Source organism: Papio anubis, chromosome 5 (genome assembly GCF_008728515.1).
Source record: "Papio anubis isolate 15944 chromosome 5, Panubis1.0, whole genome shotgun sequence".
NCBI lineage: Eukaryota > Metazoa > Chordata > Mammalia > Primates > Cercopithecidae > Papio > Papio anubis.
Window position 1 is genome coordinate 14392727 of NC_044980.1, and position 15631 is coordinate 14408357.

Genomic DNA, 15631 nt, shown 5'->3' on the forward strand with positions numbered 1-15631 from the left:
GTTCATTGGCTAGGAGAAGCCCATTGGAAATGTGGCTTGATATGAAGACGGGATGAGGTTTTTGGAGCACAGAGCCTGGGTCTCTCAATTAAAGGCTCTCCCTCCGCTTCAGAAAAACTATTATATAACATGGCAGGAGAACTTGTTCCCTTGAGCTGTGTGGTCTCAGGCCTGGGTAGGTCACTGTCATGGTTAATACTGAATGTATTGAAGGATACAAAGTACTGATCCTGGGTGTGTCTGTGAGGGTGTTACCAAGAGAGATTAACATTTGAGTCAGTGGGCTGGAAAAGGCAGACCCACCCTTAATCTGGGTGGACACTGTCTAATCAGCTGCCAGCATGGCTAGAATATAAGCAGGCAAAAAAATGTGAAAAGAGAGACTGGCCTAGTCTCCGGGCCTACATCTTTCTCCCATGCTGGATGCTTCCTGCTCTCAAATATCAGACTCCAAGTTCTTCAGTTTTGAAACTCGGACTGGCAGGAGTGGTTCTAGAGGAACAGAATATTAAGGATAGAGTTCTTTCATGGGATTTGGGGTTTCTAGAGTTGGCTGCTTAATATGATTAGACCCCAAAATGCTAAGGACTCTACTTCTAATGGTATGGACAATATTGATAGTCCTTGACATGAACTGTTTAGAGAACTATGCAAAACAAATGCATTTGACACTCTTGATTCATCACTCATGAGAAACAATGAGTTTAGTGACTCTATACGCATGACCTTTGATCATATGTGGAGAACAAAGGAATATAACAAAACTGGTTGGTTGCTCTTAAGTTCAGTGGACAAAGTGATGAAACTCAGGAATTCTATCTCCTGGATTCAGAAGCAGATACTGAGCCTCAAATCTGCTAAGGTTGCCCTGAGTGAGAGTCTTATTTCCTATAGAGAAAGAACTGAAATTGTGGAAAAACAGACACAAGCTCTTATCATGCGAGTGGTTGACCTGCAGTGAAAGGTGCATGCACAGCCTCGTCAGGTGTCTACTGTTAAAGTCAGGACATTGATTGGAAAAGAATGGGACCCTGCAACTTGGAATGGGGATGTGAGGGAGGACCGTGATGAAGCTGGGGACAATGAGCTTGTAAACTCTGATGAACCTTTTTTGCCAGAAGGAACAGTTTCCCCATCCCCAGTATTGGCAACATCCCCTCCTAGACCTATGCTGCCATCAGCCTTTCCAATTTTGTCTGAGGAGATAAACCCTGCACTGCCTGAGGCAACAGGGATGGCCTTCCCGGAGGCAGCTGCCAGGCAAGATAATGTTGACTCTCCTCGGGAGCCACCCGCAACACCCCGTTGGCTTCCAGACCTGTAACTAGACTAAAGTCCAGGTGGGCCCCTAGAGGTGAGGGTGAGAGTGTGACCCATGAGGAGGGGTGCTACACTTGAAAAGAACTGCTTGAGTTCTCTAATTTATATAAACAGAAATCTGGAGAACAGGCATGGGAATGGATATTAAGGGTGTGGGATAAAGGGGGAAGGAACATAGAGTTGGATCAGGCTGAATTTATTGATTTGGGCCCACTAAAGAGGGACTCTACTTTTAATGTTGCAGCTCAGGGAGTTAAAAAAGGTTTATTTGCTTGGTTAGCTGACATATGGACTAAAAGATGGCCCACTTTGAACAAGCTGGAAATGCCTGATGTCCCTTGGTTTAATGTAGAGGAAGGGATCAAAAGGCTTAGAGAGATTGGGATGTTGGAGTGGATGAGTCACTTTAGACCTACTCATCCTAGCTAGGGGATGGGGGGGTCCAGAAGATATACCCTTGATTAATGCCTTGCAAAACAGATTTGTGAGGGCAGCACCTGCATCTTTGAAGAGCCTTGTAATTGCTCTTCTCTGTATGTCAGATAAACAGCGGGAACTGCAGTCACTCAATTACAAAATTTAAATACAATGGGAATAATTGGATCCCAACATGTCGGGGACCAAGTGGTAGCACTCAACCATCAAAGGCAAGGTGGGTGTAGTTACCGTAATGGACAGCAGAGGCAAAGTGGCAATCAGAATAGTCTGACTCCTGTAGAGCTCTGGCATTGGCTAATTAGTCACGGTGCTCCTAGAAGTGAAATTGATAGGAAACCTACTGCATCCCTACTTACTTTATATAAGCAGAAAATTTCTAGTTTGAATGGATAAAAGACTAATTTGAATTATAAAAACAGAGAATCACGGACCCTCAGTCAATTTCCAGACTTGAGCCAGTTTACAGACACACAACCCCTTGAATGAAGGGGAGGACTTGTCCCCTTGAGGAAGTACCCCACTACATTACCAACAATTTATGCAGTGAATCTTTCTCCCATCCTTCCCCAAGGAGACCTCTGGCTTTTTACCAGGGTAACTGTGCCTTGGGGAAAGGGAAATGATCAGACATTTGGGAGGCTACTGGACACTGGCTCTGAGCTGATGTTGATTCCAGGGGACCCAAAATGTCACTATGGTCCTCCAGTTAAAGTAGGAGCTTGTGGAGGTCAGGTAATTAATGGAATTTTAGCTCAGTTCTGACTTACAGTGAGTCCAGTGGGTCCCTGGACTTATCCTGTGGTCATGTCCCCAGTGCCAGAATGCATAATTGTCATAGACATACTTAGCAGCTGGCAGAACCCCCACATTGGCTCCCTGACTGTTAGAGTGAGGGATATTATGGTAAGAAAGGCCAAATGGAAACCTCTAGAGCTTCCTCTGCTTAGAAAAATAGTAAATCAAAAACAATGTTGCATCGCTGGAGGGATTGCAGAGATTAGTGCCACCATCAAGGAATTGAAAGATACAGGAGTGGTGATTCCCACCGCATCCTCATTCAACTCTCCCATTTGGCCTGTGCTGAAGACAGATGCATCTTGGGAAATGACAGTGGATTACCATAAGCTTAACCAAGTTGTGACTTCATTTGCAGCTGCTGTACCAGATGTGGTTTCATTGCTTGAGCAAATTAACTTATCTCCTGGTACCTGGTATGCAGCCATTGGCTTGGCAAATGACTCTTTCTCCATTCCTGTCCGTAATGTCCACCGGAAGCAATTTGCCCTCAGCTGGCAAGCCAGCAATATGCTTTTACTGTTCCACCTCAGGGGTATATCAACTCTCTGGCTTTGTGTCATAATCTTATTTGAAGAGACCTTGATTGCTTTTCACTTCCACAAGATATCACACTGGTCCATTACATTGATGGCATTGTGCTGATTGGATCCATTATGTGAGCAAGAAGTAGCAAACACATTGGATTTATTGGTGAGACATTTGTGTGCCAGAGGATGGGAAATAAATCTGACTAAAATTCAGGGACCTTCTACCTCAGTAAAATATCTAGGAGTCCAGTGGTGTGGCCTGTTGAGATATTCCTTCTAAGGTGAAGCATAAGATGCATTTGGCCCCTCCTACAACTAAGAAAGAGGCAAATAGTGAACCCATTTGGATTTTGGAGGCAACACAGTCCTTATCTGGGTGTGTTACTCTGGCCCATTTATTGAATGACCCGAAAGGCTGCCAGTTTTGAGTGGGGTCCGGAACAGGAGAAGGTTCTGCAACAGGTTCAGGCTGCTGTGCAAGCTGCTCTGCCACTTGGGCCATATGATCCAGCAGATCCAATGACCCAGCAGATCCAATGGTGCTTGAGGTGTCAGTGGCAGATAGGGATGCTGCTTGGAGCCTTTGGCAGGCCCTCATAGGTGAATCACAGTGGAGGCCTCTAGGATTTTGGAGCAAGGCCCTGCCATCTTCTGCAGAAAACTAGTCTCCTTTTGAGAAACGGCTCTTGGCCTGTTACTGGTTTTGGTGGAAACTGAATGTTTGACTATGGGTCATCAAGTCACCATGCGACCTCAACTGCCTATCAAGAACTGGGTGCTTTCTGACCCATCTGGCCATAAAGTGGGTCATGCACAGCGGCATTCCATCATCAAATGGAAGTGGCATACACGCGATTGGGCTTGAGCAGGTCCTGAAGGCACAAGTAAGTTACATGAGGAAGTGGCTCAAAGGCCCATGGTCTCCACTCCTGGTACCCTGCCTTCTGTCTCCCACCCTGTACCCATGGCCTCATGGGGAGTTCCCTATGACCAGTTGACAGAGGAAGAGAAGACTAGGGCCTGGTTCACAGATGGTTCTGCACGATATGCAGGCACCACTCAAAAGTGGACAGCTGCAGCACAATAGCCTCGTTCTAGGACATCCCTTCACAGCTGTGAAGGAAAATCTTCCCAGTGGGCAGAACTTTGAGCAGCGAACCTAGTTGTGCACTTTGCATGGAAGGAGAAGTGGCCAGATGTGCAATTATATACTGATTCATGGGTTGTAGCCAATGGTTTGGCTGGACTGTCAGGGACTTGGAAGAAGCATGATTGGAAAAATAGTGACAAGGAAATCTGTGGAGGAGGTATGTGGATGGACTTCTCTGAGTGGTCAAAAAACTGTGAAGATATTTGTGTCCCATGTGAGTGCTCACCAGTAGGTGACCTCAGCAGAGGAGGATTTTAATAATCAAGTGAATAGGATGATGCAATCTGTGGACACCACCCAGCCTCTTTTCCCAACCACCCCTGTCATTGTCCAATGGACCCATGAACAAAGTGGCCATGGTGGCAGGGATGGAGGTTATGCATGGGCTTAGCAACAGGGTTTCCACTCCCCAAGGCTGACCTGGCTATGGCAGCTGCTGAGTGCCCAATTTGCCAGCAGCAGAGATCAACACAGCATTCTCTATGGCACCATTCCTCGGGCTGATCAGCTAGCTACCTGGTGGCAGGTTGATTATATTGGACCTCCTCCATTATGGAAAGGGCAGAGGTTTGTCCTCACTGGAATAGACACTTACTCTGGATATGAGTTTGCCTATCCTGCACACAATGCTTCTGCCAAGACTACCATCTGTGGACTCACAGAATGCCTTATCCACCATCATGGCATTCCACACAGCATTGCCTCTGACCAAGGCACTCACTTTATGGCTAAAGAAGAGTGGCGGTGGGTTCATGCTCATGGAATTCACTGGTCTTATCATGTTCCCTATCATCCTGAAGCAGCTGGATTGATAGAATGGTATAATGGCCTTTTGAAGTCCCAATTACAACGCCAACTAGGTGACCGTACTTGGCAGGGCTGGGACAAAGTTCTCCAGAAGGCCATGTATGCTCTGAATCTGTGTCCAATATATGGTACCATTTCTCCCATAGCCAGGATTTACAGGTCCAGGAACCATGGGGTGGAAATGGAAGTGACACCACTCACCATCACCCCTAGTGATCCATTAGCAAAATTTTTGCTTCCTTTTCCCTTGACATTACGTTCCGCTGGCCTAGAGGTCCTAGTTCCAGAGGGAGTAACACTGCCACCAGGAGACACAATTCCATTAAACTGGAAGTTAAGATTGCTACTTGAACACTTTGGGCTCCTCCTATCTTTAAGTCAACAGGCTAAGGGAATTACAGTGTTGGCTGGGGTGCTTGACCTGGACTATCAAGATGAAATCAGTCTATTACTCCACAATGGAGGTAAGGAAGATTATGCATGGAATACAGGAGATCCATTAGGGCGTCTCTTAGTAATACCATGCCCTGTGATTAAGGTCAGTGGGAAACTACAACAGCCCAACCCAGGCAGGACTACAAACGACCCACAGCCTTTAGGAATGAAGGTTTGGGTCACTCCACCAGGAAAAAACCCCGACCTGCTGAGGTGCTTGCTGAAGGCAAAGTTAATACAGAATGGGTAGTAGAATAAGGTAATCATCAATACCAGCTACAACCACGTGACCAGCTGCAGAAATGAGGACTGTAACTGTCATGAGTACTTCCTCCTTCTTTTGTTAAAAACATGTTTGTGCATGTACACACTTATACTAAGAAAATATCATTTTGTTTCCTTTCTCCTTTATCATGTGACATAAGATTTATTGACTTCACATCAGCATTTAAGTATTGTTAACTTTATGTAATAGTACTTGGGTAGGGGATTGGTGTGTTTCCGGTTGTACAAAGGATAGTTGTATTATGTTAGGTATAATTATGACCTTATTATTGCCTTTATCTGAAGATTATGTATGATCTTAGGAAATGTGTATGGGTTCAAGTTGAGAAGGGGTGGACTTGTGATGGTTAATAGTGAGTGTCAACTTGATTGGACCAAAGGATACAAAGTATTGATCCTGGGTGTGTCTGTGAGGGTGTTGCCAAGGGAGATTAACGTGTGAGTCAGTGGGCTGGGAAAGGCAGAACCACCCTTAATCTGGGTGGACACTGTCTAATCAACTGCCAGCATGGGTAGGATAAAAGCAGGCAGAAAAATGTGAAAAGAGAGACTGGCCTAGCCTCCCGGCCTACATCTTTTTCCCGTGCTGGATGCTTCCTGCCCTTGAACATTGGACTCCAAGTTCTTCAGTTTTGGAACTTGGAGTGGCTCTCCTTGCTCCTCAGCCCACAGATGGCCTATTGTGAGACTTTGTGATCATGTGAGTTAATAATTAATAAACTCCTCTCTCTATATATGTATATATATTCCATTAGTTCTGTCCCTCTAGAGAACCCTGACTAATACAGTCACTGTTGCTGGAATATCAGAAATCTGACAGTGGATGTAGCCAGGTTGGCCTTTGAGGGGAGACTCATTATTATCAAGACCACGCAGTGTCCACCATGCTGACATAGCTACTTTGTTCATGAGTCCATTGGATAAGAATGGACCAACAAAGGAAGGAGATGATTTGCAGAGCAGTTCATCCTGGTAAATGATGGCAGTCCTTGGTGGTCAGCTATGAGGAGAGGGTTTCGGCAGTCTCCCTTAAAGGTTTCTTAAAGATTCTCAAACCCTTTCACATAAGGGGCTCCTGGATGGTGAAATGACACACCTGGAAACTGTGAACAATGACAACTGCTACACAGTGTATCAAATATTTCAAATGTCTGAAATGTCCCCTTCCTTGGATACTGTCTTCTGGAGTTCTCCATCCTTTTGTTCTCTTTTAGGCTGGGAGCAAGAAGGGAAGAAAGAAAATGACTACTGCTCCTAACAATGTCAATGACTTTTGTTGTTTTAAGGCTCCTTTTTTTTCACTTCTGTCACTCCTCCTTATCCCTTCTCCTCCAAGACTGGAGTCATCAATCACCTCCTATCTTTCTTTCCTGCAACCTGCTCTATATGTGTTCCTGGCTTTGACTTCCTTAGCTTATACTAATCGAGGGACATTTCCCAATCCATTATTTTTGTTGTTGTCCAGAGTAAGTTTTCAAAACTCCCTCCCATTCCATGGAAAATGTCTTGAAGCACTCATTTTTTGTCATCTTGCTTGCTCTACCAAATTGCCTGTTTTTACCACCCCATCAAACACAGTGAGAAAATCAAGATGCGAGCACTTCATTCTCAGTGAATGATGAAATGAATCCTGATGAATTCCTTGTTCTTAATGGCCTGGGTATGACAACTACCACTTCAGCAGTTTTGTCTTCATTGATTTGGCTCCACACTTGATTTTCTAGTCAATTTTTCCAGTTGACCCCATATCCACTAAAACACTCACTGATATTTTAAAATTTCCTCATCAGCTATTTTCCATTCAAGTGTGCTGAAAATTGACATGTTTTCACAGAAGACCACCATTAAAATGATTAAATATTGAACATTTATATATTCAGCCAGCTGTGAATAGAGAAGCTCAGTTTCTCAATCAGGTTTTCAATATGTCGTCTGGCTTTATTAAATTATGCCATTTGAAGGTTTCGCTTGGTAAGGACACCTTTTATATTTGTCCTCTCTTTTTGACCTAAAGCACTTCTGAAAATATTGACATCTAAGAGCTGTATCAAATATCTCCTCTTACTTGAGTTTCACCTTTTAATGGATTGCTAACATTGGCTTAAAGGTCTTACAAATTTTTTTGCTTTTTTAAATTGTACATTTCCTTGTAGAGACCCTAGCAAAGATTTCTGTCTTTTTAGATGCAGACAATTCTGATTACATTCTAACAATTTTTAATGATTGATTTAAATATTGCTTTGAAATTAATCTTTCATGTATTTACTGCTAACAGATTTCTCTTATGAGACATTAAAGTTAATTTGTTATCCATTTGATACATATTTATTTTTTTGAGAAATATGTTGGTTGCTTCCAGTTTTTGGCAAGTATGAATAAGGCTCCTCTACATATTTGTATGCAGGTTTTATGTGGACATACATTTTCAGCTTACTTGGGTAAATACCAAAAAGTGTGATTATTGCGTTGTATAGTGAGCCTATGTTAGTTTTCTAAGAAACTGCCAGACTGTCTCCCAAGGTGGCTGTACCATTTTGCATTCCCAGTGGCAATTGCTCCACATCCTCACCAGTGCTTGGCGTTCCTACGAGGGAAGCCAAATTACGTAGATCAGAAACTTGGACATAGCAAAAGGACAAGCATTAGAGAAGGAGTAAGTGAAGATAAACTATAATCTTTTCCTTATTCTTAATTGATCTAATATATAACTATTCAAAATAATAATAGCAACAATGTATTGATTGACTCTGTCTTATAAATAAATAAAATGAATGATAGCAGTGTTATAAGGGACAGATGGGAGGAATCGAGAATACTCAGTTATAAGGTACCTGAACTATCCATGAAGTGGTATAGCGTTATTTGAATATAGACTTAGATTAGTTGTTAATGTTAACTGAAAAGTCTAGAGAAATCATAACAATTTTAAAAAAAGTATATTGATATGCTAATACAATGTAAGTATTTTATACACATACGTATGTGTATAAAATACTTGTTCAGAGCGGTCAGTCTACATCTTCATTGTCTCATAGCTGGTAAGTGGCTGGGTGTATTAGTCTGTTCTCCTGCTGCTAATAAAGACATACCCAACACTGGGTAATTTTTAAAGGAGGAGGTTTAACTGATTCACAGTTCCGCAGGGCTGGGGGGCCTCAGGAAATTTACAACCACGGGAGAAGGGGAAGCAAACACATTCTTCTTCACATAGCAGCAGGAAAGAGAAGTGCAGAGCAAAAGGGGAAAATTTCCTTATGAAACCAGCAGATCTCATGAGAACTCACTCACTATTACGAGAACGGCAGTGTGTGGGGGTAACTGCCCCCATGATTCAATTACCTCCCACTGGGTCCCTCCCAGGATATGTGGGGATTATGAGAACTACAATTCAAGATGTGATTTGGGTGGGCACACAGCCAAACTATACCATGGGGTCAGCACTCTGATCCAGGCCGATCTCAGTTTACCCTATAATCTTTCCACCTCTGTAATAATTTTTAGTTTTTAATTAGGTACAATGCTGCTTGGAATGCTGAAGATACAATCTGATTTAATATACATACATTTCAGATTGAGACAAAACATATATTAAAAATGTATAACAGTACAGGACAGTATATAAAGACAGATAGAGAAGAATTCAGAGGAGGTAGACAATGCTGTAATTCCGGCAGCATTGATGTTTCTCATTGAAGTAAGAGGCAAGGATGCCTATAAAGAGTGAGAATGCACGCTGAGGGGTGAAAGCTTGCCTTTCAAGGACAGCCCATGGTCATTCCTAGTTGTCAAAGCTACAAGTGTTGAATTGATGTGATGGGCAATATATAATAAGAAAAAAGTAACAGCCATGGTGTATTAGTCAGGATTCTCTAGAGGGACAGAACTGATAGGATAGATGTGTATATAAAAGGGAGTCTTTTAAGGAGTATTGACTCACACGATCGCAAGGTGAAGTCCCACAATAGGCTGTCTGCAAGCTGAGGAGCAAAGAAGGCAGTATGAGTCCCCAAACTTCAAAAGTGGGGAAACCGACAGTGTAGCCTTCAATCTGTGGTCAAAGGTCAAGAGTCCAAAAACTGAAGAATTTGGAGTCTGATGTTCAAGGACAGGAAGCATCCGGCACGGGAGAAAGATGTAGGCCAGAAGACTGAACCAGTCTAGTCTTTCCACCTTCCTCTGGCTGCTTTATCCTAGCCGCGCTGGCAGCTGATTAGATGGTGCTCACCCAGATTGAGGGTGGGTCTGCACCTCCCAGTCCACTGACTCAAGTATTAATCTCCTTTGGCAACACCCTCACAGACACACCCAGGAACAGTACTTTGCGTCCTTCAATCCTATCAAGTTGACACTTAATATTAACCATCACACATAGAGTTAATAAAAATTTTGTACTACATACTTTGAAGAAATGCAACATTGTAGAAATAAACACAGTGAACGCCAACATACTCTCTGTTGTGGTACTGTCTTTTAAAGTGGCATGGCAACACAAAAACCATATATTCTGTATTTGACTACCATAATAAAATACCACAGATTGGTTGGCTTAAGCAACAGAAACTTATTTTTTCACAATTCTGGAGGCTAGAAGTCCAGGATCAAGGTGTTGGCAGGGCTGGTTTCTTCTGAGACCTTGTTCCTTGGCCTGCAGATGACCCCCTCCCTGCGGCATCCTCACATGGTCTTTCCTCTGCACGCATCCCGGGTGTCTCTCTGTGTGTCCTAATTTCCTTTTCTTATGAGGAAATCAGTCAGGTTGGATTAGGGCCCACTCATATGACCTTACTTAACCTTAATCATTTTTTAAAAGACCTTATCTCCAAATATGGCTTCATTCTAAGGTAGTGAGGGTTAAGACTTGAATTTTCATGCAACACAATTAAGCCCATAACAAATAGATTAGAATGATTTTTGTGCGGAGGTGGGGAAGGGAGGGTGCCCTTGTCCCCAGTATAGGGAATTTTCAAAACCCTATCGGAGGAAGGCATACTTTTTACTTCTCCAAGTCTACATGAATTTCCCCTTGAGCTGCTGGAAGAGATGTCTGAACTGACTCCTGAAAGATGAGCAATAAGTTCCTTCACTCCCTGTCAACAAACACTTAGTGAGCATTTACTGAATGTTAGGCACTGTTCTAGGCTCTGGGGATGAAAAAGTAAACAAGACAGGGACGCTTTCTGCTCGCGTTGATCTCCTATTTTAGGGGTGATGGTGCTCAATAGACAAATAAGCAAGTCATGTAAATTCAGATAATAAGAAATGCTTTGATGAAAATAACATACTTTGATGGGGTAGTACCAGGCAGCGGGAAGCTGCTTTAGATTGACACCAACTTATGTCAAATCTAAATAACAGAGAGAGAGGGAAGCTCTTTAAAAAAATGACGTTTATTAGGAAGTGGGCCTTGCAATGAGAATACATGTGGGTGTGTAAAGGGAGGTACAGGAAAAGAAGGGGTTTTAAAGGAAAAATGAGGAGGGTTATATAAGTTGTTTTGAGACAATTAACCATTGGATATAAGGATCAATAACAAGGCTGGACAGGAAGTTGCTGGGCAAATGTCCTCAAATAAGTATTTTTCGGTGTAATGTTATGGTGGTCTTTGCGCAAGGTTATGGTTTTGGCAGAGAATTTTGTGATAGTTTATCAGGCATTTATACATGACAGCCCTCCCTTCTTCACCTTCCCAGGCTTTACTTGTCAGGATTTAACACAAGTGACTCAATTTTGATTCTGACAACTTTCAAAAGATTAAGAGTTTCAGAAGGTAACATTTGAACTAACACCTGACTAAGGAGAAAGAAGCAGAGATCCCATGCTCTCAGAAAAGAGGTCTGGGTAAAGCACCAGCAGGCAGAAGACTTGAGGTGGGGATGTGCATAGCATGTTCAAGGACTAGCAAGAAGGCCAGTGTGGCCAGAGTAAAGAGCATCAGGGGCAGTTGTGGGATATTAGGGCAGAGAAATAAGCAGAGTTTAGGTCATGAATGGTCTTGTAGGCCATGGTAAGAATGTTTGATTTTATTCTGGGTAAAATGAAAACACAAGAAGGGGTATGAGCAGAGAATGTGACATGCTCTAAATACTTCTCTCTAATAGGATTTTCTGCACTGATGCAAAAGTTCTATATCTATGCTGTCCAATATGGTAGCCACTAGCCATATGTGACTATTGAGTGTACAAAATGTGGCTAGTGCGACTAAGAACTGCTTTTCAATTTTAACTTAAACAGCCATATGGGGCTAGTGGCAACTACATTGGACAACACAGCTCTACATGGGTCTGTCTGGCTGCTGCATGGGACTTAGATTGTGGTGGGGAGCAGGGAAGCTCTGCATCTTCATGTAAGAGATGTACTGGCTTGGATGAAAGCATCTGCAGTAGAGGGAACTGAGAAATGGCTGGATGCAGGGTATATTTTGTAGGTAGAATCCACAGGCTTGCTGTCAGATTCCAGGAGATTCAAGAAAAGAGAGGAGAAATGAGTTGTCAGGTGAAGACGAAGAGAAGGGTGTGCCTTTCAGGCAGGGGGAGCAGTGTGGTGAGAACACCAGGAGGGCGTGACAGCACTGTTTGGAAACTCAATCAGTTTCTTACCAACCACCTGTGAAAGGTTAGGTGGGGAATTTCAGGGAACAAGGCAGAAGGGGTAGATTGGGCTAAAGGTACCAAGCGTGGAGACTACTATGCTGAAAAATTTGTGGTTTTGTTCTTAGTGCAATACATGTGGAGGTGCTAAGGGGTTTGTGTTAGAAAAATGATGTGGATATATTTGTGTTTTAAATTAATTTCAATAGGTCCAGTGCACGGAATGGGTCTGAGGAGAAAATGACACGAAGGAGGGAGGCTTTTTGGGGGCTACTGCTACCACTGAGACCCCTACAGTGAACATCCTCATACATACTTACTTGTGGATAGCTCTGTAAGCATTCCTATGGGATCTATATTTAGCAGTGAAACTGCTGGGTTATAGGGTGGTGTGATGATTTATTTTATGTGTCCACTTGGCTGGGCCATGGTGCCCAGACGCTTGGTCGAACATTATTCTGGTTGTTTCTGTGAAGATGTTTTTGGATGAGAGGAACATTTAAATCCGTGGTCTTTGAGTAAAGCAGATGCCATTCATAATGGGGATGGGTCTCATCTAACCTATTGAAGGCCTTCACAGAATAAAGACTGACCTGCCCTGAGCAAGAAGGAATTTTGCCATCGGACGGCCATTGGACCATTGGACTGGAACAGCAACTCTTTCTCTGTTTCCTAGGTCTCTAGCCTGCTGGCCTCCCCAGTCAGATTTTGGACTCCCAGCCTTCACATTTATTTAAGCCAGTTCCTTAAAATAAATCTCTCTCTCTCTCTCTTTACACACACACACACACACACACACACACACACACACACACACACGCGCACACACACACGGCCCTGTTGGTTCTGATTCTCTGGAGCCATATAGTTATTTCTGCTCTCCAGAATGGCTGTATTCACATGGCCCAGAGATCTGGCATCTCCATATCCCACCCACACTGAGCATTAGCTAGCTTTCTAAGTTTTGCCAGACTAATGAATGTAAAGAGTTTCTCATGCTCTTCTAACTTGCAGTAACTGATGTGACTGAATAACTTTTAAGTTTCCTTATCTATCATTTGCCTCTGCACACTTAAGCTTTTTTGCCCCCGAAATGGGGTTCCTGACGTTTTGTTATTGATTTGCTAGAACTCGTCTTTCCATTAGTCCCTTGTTGATTTCAGGTATTACACTCACATTCCAATGTCACTCCTCTTTGTTATCTTTGCTCAGGGTAACCTTCAGTTAATATAATTTCTTAATATTGGTGTGATGAATGACATTTTTAGCTAGTGAGTTATGATTTTGTGACACAGGTAAAAAACATTCTACATTTTCTTCTGTTGATTTTGTATTTTTTTCTTTTTCATTTAGATCTTTAATCTTTCTGGAATCTACATTTTTTTTTTATTATTATACTTTAAGTTCTAGGGTACATGTACACAATGTGCAGGTTTGTTATATATGTATACTTGTGCCATGTTGGTGTGCTGCACCCATCAACTCGACAGCACCCATCAACTCGTCATTTACATCAGGTATAACTCCCAATGCCATCCCTCCTCCCTCCCCCCTCCCCATAACAGGCCCTGGTTGTGTGATGTTCCCCTTCCCGAGTCCGAGTGATCTCATTGTTCAATTCCTACCTATGAGTGAGAACCTGAGGTGTTTGGTTTTCTGTTCTTGCGATAGTTTGCTAAGAATGATGGTTTCCAGCTGCATCCATGTCCCTACAAAGGACACGAACTCATCCTTTTTTATGGCTGCATAGTATTCCATGGTGTATATGTGTCACATTTTCTTAATCCAGTCTGTCACTGATAGACATTTGGGTTGATTCCAAGTCTTTGCTATTGTGAATAGTGCCACAATAAACATACGTGTGCATGTGTCTTTATAGCAGCGTGATTTATAATCCTTTGGGTATATACCCAGTAATGGGATGGCTAGGTCATATGGTATTTCTAGTTCTAGATCCTTGAGGAATCGCCATACTGTTTTCCACAATGGTTGAACCAGTTTACAATCCCAACAGTGTAAAAGTGTTCCTATTTCTCCACATCCTCTCCAGCACCTGTTGTTTCCTGACTTTTTGATGATTGCCATTCTAACTGGTGTGAGATAGTATCTCATTGTGGTTTTGATTTGCATTTCTCTGATGGCCAGTGATGACGAGCATTTTTTCATGTGCCTGTTGGCTGTATGCATGTCTTCTTTTGAGAAATGTCTATTCATATCCTTTGCCCACTTTTGGATGGGGTTGTTTGTTTTTTTCTCATAAATTTGTTTGAGTTCTTTGTAGGTTCTGGATATTAGCCCTTTGTCAGATGAGTAGATTGCAAAAATTTTCTCCCATTCTGTAGGTTGCCTGTTCACTCTGATGGTAGTTTCTTTTGCTGTGCAGAAGTTCTTTAGTTTCATTAGATCCCATTTGTCAATTATGGCTTTTGTTGCCATTGCTTTTGGTGTTTTAGTCATGAAGTCCTTGCCCATGCCTATGTCCTGAATGGTATTGTCTAGGTTTTTATGGTTTTAAGTCTAACATTTAAGTCTCTAATCCATCTTGAATTAATTTTCGTATAAGGAGTAAGGAAAGGATCCAGTTTCAGCTTTCTACTTATGGCTAGCCAATTTTCCCAGCACCATTTATTAAATAGGGAATCCTTTCCCCATTTCCTGCTTTTGTCATGTTTGTCAAAGATCAGATGGCTGTAGATGTGTGGTATTATTTCTGAGGGCTCTGTTCTGTTCCATTCGTCTATATCTCTGTTTTGATACTAGTACCATGCTGTTTTGGTTACTGTAGCCTTGTAGTACAGTTTGAAGTCAGGTAGCGTGATGCCTCCAGCTTTGTTCTTTTGACTTAGGATTGTCTTGGCAATGTGGGGTCTTTTTTGGTTCCATATGAACTTTAAAGCAGTTTTTTCCAATTCTGTGAAGAAAGTCATTGGTAGCTTAATGGGGATGGCATTGAATCCATAGATTGCCTTGGGCAGTATGGCCATTTTCACAATATTGATTCTTCCTATCCATGAGCATGGTATGTTCTTCCATTTGTTTGTGTCCTCTTTTATTTCACTGAGCAGTGGTTTGTAGTTCTCCTTGAAGAGGTCCTTTACATCCCTTGTAAGTTGGATTCCTAGGTATTTTATTCTCTTCGAAGCAATTGTGAATGGAAGTTCATTCATGATTTGGCTCTCTGTTTGTTTGTTACTGGTGTATAAGAATGCTTGTGATTTTTGCACATTAATTTTGTATCCTGAGACTTTGCTGAAGTTGCTTATCAGCTTAAGGAGAGTTTGGGC